Genomic DNA, 9,821 nt, shown 5'->3' on the forward strand with positions numbered 1-9,821 from the left:
GTGAAGAAATGCCTCTAGCTCCAGTGAGCCGGGAGCAGGAGGCAGAGCTGGATCCCAAGGTTGAAGGGCTTTCACACACCCCCTAGAGCCTGGCCCTTTGAACTTGGACTTAAAGCTTCGAAACTATAAGAGAATACACTCCTCTTTATTAAGGCCATCCCCTTTGTGGTATATTCTTGTCAGAGTGGCACTAGATAACCAGAACATGTAGTGATCTAGAATGGAACCTACAATATCTCCTAGGTATGCCTGTATAATACAAACTCAATGCAGACATTATCCACAGGGACAAGAGGTACAGTTGTGTCTCCTCTTTTTGGTTTATTATCCACTATTTTTGCCTAAACAGCATTTTGAGATTTTGATGGACAAGGAGCCCTTGGGCAGTTTGTCCAATATCTTATTAAAAAGGCTTTTGATAAAAGCAATATCTTAACCCACTTCTGATGATAGACGACTACCTTTGAGATTATGTCTGCTTTGATGTAATGGGCTGTTATTTGCCATAGAGTCGGCCCCGACTCCTAGCGACCCCTCCTTGGGTTTCCGAGGCAGTTATCACTATGGAAGTAGGATTGCCCAACCTTCTTATTTCTTTATTCATTACACAAATATTTACTGAATGTGTATCACACATGAATAAATAGAAAATAAGATGGGTGAACAATGAAGTGAAATTAAAAAATACCAAGTTTTGATTCCTGCTTTATCACATATGTGCCCAAGTCTTTAAATATATTATTTAAAATTAGCTTGTATTCTGTTTCCTCATCTATTAAATAAAGCTACGAATAACTTTTGCCTTTGAAAATCATAAACGCTATTTGTCTTATTTACTTTTATATTTAAATGATAGTGATATTTAGAAATGAAAAAAAGTAGAAGAGTGATAATAAACTTGTTTCTGTTTTGCATGGGCAATGATGCCTTTAGTCCTTTCTATTTAAATGACACCATAGTAAATTAATTATGTATCTTTTCCTAGAAAATCCAGACTGCTAATTGGGAACTGATTGTACCATCACATAGCAATCCTAATATTTTCTGTAGGCTTCCAAAAGTTTTAGTTAAGCTTAGATTTCTTGGAGTTCTGGTGGCACAGTGCCTAGTGCCTAGGGCTTTTGACTGCTAACCAGAGGGCTGACAGTTCACACCCCTCAGCTGGAAGGAAGATTAGGTGACCTCCTTCAGTAAAAGGAGCTCTGGTAGCGTAGTGCCTAAGGCACTTGACTGCTAACCAGAAGGCTGGCGGTTCAAACCCACCAGCCACTCCTGGGAAGGAAGGTTGGGTAATCTACTTCCGTAGTGATCCTGCCTCGGAAACCCAAGGAGGGGTTGCTTGGAGTTGGGTCCGACTTGATGGCACATAACAACAACTTCAGTAAAGATTTACCACCTTGGAAACCCAGTGGGGGCTGCTATGAGTCAGAATCTACTGAATGGCAGTGTTTTTTTTTTTCTTCCCCCCATTCTTTTGCAGACTATCTTTAATGTCTACTCAATGCTTTTTAATGGAACTGACCATCTTTTCTTCAAATTCAGACCTTTCTTTTGAATTTCCTGTTTCATATATACTGCCATTTGTTCAAAATGAAAACCTAGAGTCTTTATGAAATCCTTCCCATTACCGCTCTTTCTCTTCTCTCTGTTTTTCCCAGAAAAACCTGTGAGCATCAAGAACTACTCTTAGTTTCTTCTCTCTCATCTTATATCTTTTCTTTTGCAGATTTTTTTTTTTCCCACAATAAAACTTTGAATGAATGGGAGGCGCAGTGTGTCAGTAGGTGAGATGGAGATGGAGCAGGAAAATTAAGCTCCTGCAATCAGCATTTAATAGCCTAAACTTGGATTGTTGGGAAGGAGTTGATTTGTGCCAAATCAGAGTCTGTCTTGAGGTCAATCTTCAGCCAGCCAACAGAGATCCGCATTTGAACTTGAGGGAGAAATTTAAAGAGTTCTTCCTTCCTCTTTGGGAAATCTATGAGATATTATGGTGACTATACAAAGATAAGTGTATATATATAAGGTAGTGATTCTCAACTGAAAGCAATTTTCAACCCTGAGGCACATTTGGCAATGTCTGGAGACATGTGTGATTGTCATGGCTGGGAGGAGGTACATGAGCTACTGGCGTCTAGTGGGTGGAGGCTAGGCATTCTGCTAAAAATCTATGATTCACTGAACAGCTCTAGTTTCCTACAACCTCCCCAAAAAAATGTTTTCTGGTTCAAAAAGTCAATAATGCTATAAGGAACGAAGAAATCTGCAACACCACAAAAAAACAGATAACAAAATGACAGCACCACATTCATACTTGTTGATAATTACAGTTTCAAAAGAGTGAAAAGAGAACCTACAGATTGAGAAAAAAATATTCAACAATGACATATCTGACAAGGAACTTGTACCTAGAATTTATAGAAAACTCCAACAGCTCAACAATAGAAAGACATGAATAGACAATTCATCAAAGAGGAAATTTAGGCAGCCAGCAAATACATGAAGAAATACTCATCATAATTAGCCATCAGACAGATGCAAATTAAAACACCAGTGAGATACAAATCTCACCCCAGCACTAAAGGCAAAATTCAGCAAGACAGAAAATAACAAAACCTGACCAGGAAGTGGAGAGATTGTGACTCTCATACACTGCTAGTGGAACTATAAAATAATAAAACCACTTTGGAAAGGAGTATGTTGATTTCTTAGAAAGCTGGAATTAGGAATACCATTTGACCCAGAAATCCCCTTACTAGGTGTATATCCTAAGGAAGTGAGAGCCAGGACAAGGACAGATATATGCACACCCATGTTCATCACAGCACTATTTACAATAGCAAAAAGATGAAAACAACCTAAGTGCCCATCAACAGAAGAATGGATAACCAAACTATGGTACATATGCACAATGGAATACTAAGCAACACTAAAGAATAATGTAGAATTGTCAAAACATCACATAATGTAGATGAACTTGAAGATCATTACGCTGAGTGAAATAAGTCAATCACAGAAGGGCAAATATTGTATTAGTTCATTATTATAAAAAGTCAAGGAAAGCTTATAAATGGAAGGAAACTTTGTTTGTTGGTTGGTTACCAGAGGTGGGAGGGGAAAGAAGGGAACACTGCAAAAAAACAAAACAAAACAAAACAAAAAAAACCACATTGATCCATGTCACTTTAATTTTGTGTATTTCACTGTACATAAATTACAAAAAAAAGAAAAAAAAAGTTAATAATGAAATAATGAAAATCCTGATGTAGGAGAATGGGTATCCTTGTTTTATCAGCAGTCTTCAACAAGTCTTACTTGGACATGGTGTAGATTCCCATCTGCTAATAGGAAATACACAAGCCACAGCGTCCTAGAAGCAACAGTCATGGTAAAGCTTCTTGATTGCATCTTCATGTGGGCAAATCTTGAAGAGATCTGGGGCATTATTTCCCCAGAGGTATTATTCATGGAGCATTCCAGAAACAGACAATACCTTGGAAGAGAAAACAGAGACTCATCCCTTCGCCCTCCTCCACCTCACTTTAGTTCCTTCCTTTCTTTCTTCCAGTCTTTGTCCTTTTATCCAAAATAATCGTGCATCTTTTTGTGTCAAGCAATGTGTATGGATACAAAGATTAAAGAAGCAAATGTCAAACTGGAATAAAAATGTTTCCAAAGGTATATGATGCTATATATGAAGATGGCACAGGACCAGAAGCACTTACTTTTGTTATGTGTAAGGTCTCTGTGAGTCAGAGCTGACTTGACAAACACAAACAACAACAACATATATGGGACCCACTCCTTCGAAGGAAGTTTGGGCAATCTACTTCCATAGCGATATGGCCTCCAAAACCCAAGGAGGAGTTGCTATGAGTTGGATCTGACTCGACCATAGTGCGTTTTTTTTTTTTAAAGTATTTATTTATAATACTACAACGATGAAACCAAGAACATTAATTACAGCTTATATGAGTCAGCTAAATTTGCTCAAAAAAAAAAAAAAAAAAAAAGAAAAAACCACCACACTTGTGGATTGCATCTCCAAATCTAACATGCATGAGCCCTCAGAAAATTGTGCAATTTAATAATAAGGGGAACCAAGTAACAAAGTGTGGATGTTTCTCTGCAAATCTATCAACTTTAATAGAAAGAAAAATAACCCAACATAAAACCCATGCCCTACTGACTAATCATTATTATAGTCAGATCTGGAGAGAAGACTTTTCATTAGGAAACAGACCATTCATAACAGTAAACACCAGGTATTGATGATTGTTTCTCCACTTTTGAAATTAAACTTGGAGATTAGGGAGCTACTGCATTCAATAAGTTTATCTTCAACAAAACTTTCCTGATCAGTGAGAAGTGACATTATCTGTACATTTCTTTTCTTTTTTTGAATTACCTGTAAGTAGTGACTATAAATAAACTTTTAGTAATTATCTTCCTGGAATGTGCTGCCAAAACCAGAAGGAACAGTCAAAGCTCCAAGAGAAATGTTAAGAAAAAAGAATGAAGGCAAATATTTCAGCAAGGCAAATCCAAAGCAAACACTGAAACAAATGAGGTTGTAGACAATGGCATGAATGTTAATGAACATAAAATCATATAGTGGAAATCTGCTAAATGCATAGTTGAGGGAATTGAGAGACTATTTCCATAACAGTTTTTCCTGTTGCTTATAATTTTAAAAAAGTTACTGCAGGATGGCCCAACTCAGTCCCAACAACATATTATACGGATACATTACAATTCCCAACTGAAGTTCTGTGGAAGGTTGAGTCTAATTTAGCACAGTTATTTTGCACGATATCATCAAAATCTGTAAATGAATACCCAAAGCATGTGTGAAAGGCTGAAAAGTGATTGCAGTTTTGCAACTAAGAACTAACTACTCTTTGGAGATTCACAAATTTTTGAGAAGGGGAAAAGAAACCATATACAACAACAACAACATAAAACCTCTTATAAGAGTTAGTTAACTTTGAACAATTTACCTTCCACTTGAAAATGCATTTTCCTTATATTTTTTTTATCCATAATGATGAAACAGGATCTTTTAACATTTTTAGCTTAAGGGAATGTCCAGTCTCAGAAACCCTGTTAGTTTTTATAAGACTCAGAGGAGAAAGACATGTGAGCACTATTGAAATATATGTGGTAGCACAAGGCATCTTGATAGCCTTTTGTCAGACATTCCTTTCCCTAACCAGTCACTCATTTGCATCTCAATTCTGTCAAATGTAGAGAATATTTTCACAGAAAAAGACCTGTTTCAACAATCTGATCAACATTAATTTGTCTGGGGTTCAAATCCACCAGCCATTCCTCCAAACGAAGATTGGGAAATCTACTTCCATAGAGATACTGCCTTGGAAACCCAAGGAGGGGTCGCTATGAGTTGGAATTGACTCGATGGTAGTGACTTTGGTTTGGTTAAAGTGAGAAAGGATGACATTTATTTTTTTACTTATTTTTTGCTTGTATCCCTTTAACAAAGATTTATGGAATAGCTATTATGAACAAAATAGAGTGTTATTTGCGAACTCAAGGAGACCAGTATAAAACTAATGCATGATCATAGTATTTGATAAGAACTAAAAGAGCTAGTAGGAGCTCTGGTAGAATAGTGCATAAAGCATTTGACTGCTACCCAGAAGGCTGGAGGTTCAAACCCACCAGCCACTCCTTGGAAAGAAAGTTGGGCAATCTACTTCCATAGTGATATCGCCTCGGAATCCCAAGGAGGGGTCGCTACGAGTTGCTTCTGACTTGATGCACAGAACAACAGCAGCAAAAGAGCTAATGGGTCTGCAGAGAAGGAAGTGCTTAACTCTGCCTCGAAGAATGGGAACAATTTCAGGAAGCATTTACAAAAAGAAGGTGAAGATCAGATAATATTTAAAAGCTGAGCAATATTTTCCTAGACAGAAGAGAGAAGTACTTTGCCCTAATTTTCATAAGACCATGTAACTCCTCCATATGCCAACCAGAGTTTACAGCCCATCTTCTTTAAATTAGTATCTTGGCAGTTACTCTGCAATACATCACTGCCAGAATTCAGTATCCTCACCATGGGATATCCACCTTGACCATGACTTTGATGTTTGGACTTCATATTGCCTAAGTGGACTCTGTCATAGCTTGCTTCTCTCACTGAGATCCTCCTCTGATTCCTTAAATATCTAACCCCTTCCAGTAATTCTTTGGCTAGTATGAAAGCCATGCCACCGTTGATCCTCCTGAGAGGAGAGAGATTCAGCAGACAGAGGATAAAGTATATACGAAGACACTGAAAAGTGATGGATCATTGGTGTATCCAGGAGTCCTTTTTTGTATGGAGCATAGAGCATGTAGAGCCAAAGGAAACTAGAAAGATAAAATTCTTCTACAAATTTAACTTTTTAAGGGGGTGGTAGGAAGTAACTGAAAGACATTAAATAAGGAAGAAAATGGATCATACATACATAAAATTGTATGTTAAGAAGACACACATTGCAGATCATAATGGGTTACTGATGTAAAGCTGTAAATGTGACAAAGGAGAGGAGTGGATAGATTTCAAGAGTTATTTAAGAAGTAAAAATCTCAGGATATGATTTCTTTTCCCTTCATTGATCCCTCTCCTTACATCTTTGCTAGGGAAAAGTGGAGGATGATTCCCAAATTTTTAGCTAGAGGCAAAGAATGGCTATGCCTTGAATTTATACTTGTAGACTTTCCTACTTACCATGTTTACCACATTATTTAATAACTATGTCTTCTTGTCTACTTCTCCAATGGTCTGTGAGCAACTTGATCTGAAAAACTTTTTTTTTTTTTTTTACCTTGCCCAACTTTGTATAGTATATTCTTAACAGAGTGTTTCTGCATAGCATGTTCTTAATAAAAGTTTGTTGAATGGTGAAGATAGAATAGTTCTTAGTTCTTCAGGGAGTAGAGGGATTGCAGGATCTGTTAGAAAGATTTGGAAGTTACTGAAATATTGATTAATTGTTGATGGAATTACCTACAGACAAGTAAGGGGCATATCAAAACAATTTACATGAAATATTGCTATTGTGTCATGCACTGTTCTAAGTGCTTTATTTACATGTATCATCTCATGCCAAAAAAAAACCAAAACCAAAACCAAAAACAAAAACAAAAACTCATTGATGTCCAGTCGGACCCGACTACAGCAACCCCTCCTTGGGTTTCCAAGGCAGTATCACTATGGAAGTAAATTTCCAGCCTTCCTTTCGAGGAGTGTCTGGTGGGTTTGAACCACCAGCCTTCTGGTTAGCAGTCAAGGGCCTTAGGCACTATGCCACCATCATCTAATAATTCTATGAGTAAGTGCCATTATGCTGCTGTTGTGAGAGGTAAAGTTGATTTCAACTCCTAGTGTTCTTATAGGACAGAATAGAACAGCCTCATAGAGTTTCCCAGGGTGACTGACATCTTTACGGGATCAGATCTCCAGGTTTTTTCACCTGTGAAACTACTGATGGGTTCAGCCACTGATCTTTCAGTTAGCAGTTGATCGTTTTACCATTGTGCCATTAGGGCTCCTTATTGTTATTACTGCTCCCATTTTATATGAAGAAACAAAGTAGTCCAGGGAAGGAATCCCAAGAAGTAAACAAGTTTTCAATATGGGTATAGAAAGAGGTTTGGGTGGATGAAACACAGATGGAATGGATTGTCAGGAAGAAGATTGCTGGAAAGAAAGGAGGACCAAGGGAAGGACCCTATTGGTCAATAACATTTTCAGGACTCCAACAGATGACATGTAAAAATAGTAGTCAGAAATTTAGAAGGAAAATCGGAAGAAAACAGATTTCAGAAGCTAGGAAAAGAGAGTTTTGAAAAGTAAAGGATGGCTTGGTAGGCCATGCTTCAGTCTGTGACAGGGTGAGTCAGCATGAAAGGAGCCTTTATAAACTTTATAAACTTGTTTTGTACAGTGGTACCAGGGATGGTGGTGGAAAACCAAGGGCAAAGATGAGGAGGGAAGTGGATGGAAGGGGGACAGTAGGGATAGTGAGTAGCCGCCTTTAGGGGAATTGACACTTTGAAGAACTCAATATAGAAAAGGAGATGCATAAGTGAGTAGCCAGAGGAGAAAGAGGTTAGATCAGTTTTTTTTTTTTTTTTTTCCCCTTTCTTTGAGAAAGAAAACAAGTTTATCATTTTATTCATATAATAAGACTGAGGGGAAGGAACCACTGAAGATGGTGGAGATACAAAAGGGAGGTCATAATTCAGAGAACTGTATCTTAGAGGATGTTTGTGAAGATGGGCCAGAGTGCAAAGAAGGACCAAAGAAAAGCCATCTCCTTCCTGACACACGTTTGCAGCATTCAGAGATACAAACATTGGGTCGTATGGGGTAAAGGAAATGTGAAGAGAGAACTGGAGGATCAGAAAGTTAGACTTATAAAATCTTTTCATGCTATTTCTAATGTGGGACTGGGGCAGGCTATCAAGTTTTATATATTCTTTTCATAAAGGAAAATAAATAAATGTAGTACATCTGCACAATATGACTTTGTAGTGAAATGAGCCACACTATGGTGCCTTCTTCAAAATTAACAGATAGAGGAATAAAGTGTTACAGAAAGTAGTTGCCTTTAATTTACTGTACTTCATTTATTTAACATGTCTTTGCAATTGATGTTCCTTTTTTGTATGATAACTTTCTACAAATCACCACACTTCTTTCCTCAGATATTCACCCTCCTTGAAAGGAAAAGGATTGCAGACTATATTGGACTTCTCTTTGCTCTAAAAAATATGTACTTGTGAACCTAAAACATACAAATCTATATATTCCTTAGCTAAACTTATCCAATAATTATATATTAACGGTCAAATCAAATTAAACAGTTCTCAACAACAAGAGAATAAAGCAAAGAAAGAGAAAATAAAATAGCTACTGAGTAAGATTCAACAGAAAGTGAAGGATTTTAGATTCTTCTTCAGAGTAATTGGTTTATTTCATTTTTTTTTTCCTTAAGAAAGAATGCATTTTTTTACAATAAGACTTTTGAATAGAATGTCTCAATAGAAATGCAATTCCCAAACATCATTGTAATACAGAGGATGTGTGTGGGGGAAATGTATATATATATATACATTCCCCCTCCCCCCTGAAAAATATCACCATTCTGCAGGATCTCATTCAATGCTAAAATAAAGAATGCTGCCATGCAGCATGCCAGTGGAGGTTGCCTACATATATGTCTGTTGAAATTTAGTCCTTCATTTTCTGGACATAATACCAAAACAAGCTGTCTTTGAATGAAATACAAAATGATTTCTCTATTATCTGGATCTAATAAATGCATATTTTGATAAGGCCTTGATTATTTCCCTGTGAAAATAATTGCTTATATGAGAAGAACAGATATTTAAATGTGACCCTGACTTGCACATTTGTGAAATAAGAATATTACTAAGGATTTAATCACAGACAATGCAACTTTGCTTGCTGAAAGTGAGGATGACTTGAGACACTTACTCATGAAGGTTGAAGAATACAGTCTGCAATATAGATTATGTCTCAATATAAAGAAAACAAACATCCTCACAACTGGACCAAAGAGCAGCATCATAATAAATGAAGAGAAGATTGTGGTTGTCAAAGAATTCACGTTGCTTTGCTCCACAATCAATGCCAATGAAAGCAGAACTCAGGACATTAGACGACGTGTAGCATTGGGAAAGTCAACCACGAAGGAACTGTTTCAAGTGCTGAGGAGCAAGGATGTCTCCTTGAGGACCAAGGTGTCCCTGACACAAGCCATGCTATTTCCAATTGCCTCATATGCATG

This window comes from Orycteropus afer, unplaced genomic scaffold (assembly GCF_000298275.1).
Source record: "Orycteropus afer afer isolate SDZICR_OR568_19922 unplaced genomic scaffold, OryAfe1.0 scaffold00302, whole genome shotgun sequence".
NCBI lineage: Eukaryota > Metazoa > Chordata > Mammalia > Tubulidentata > Orycteropodidae > Orycteropus > Orycteropus afer.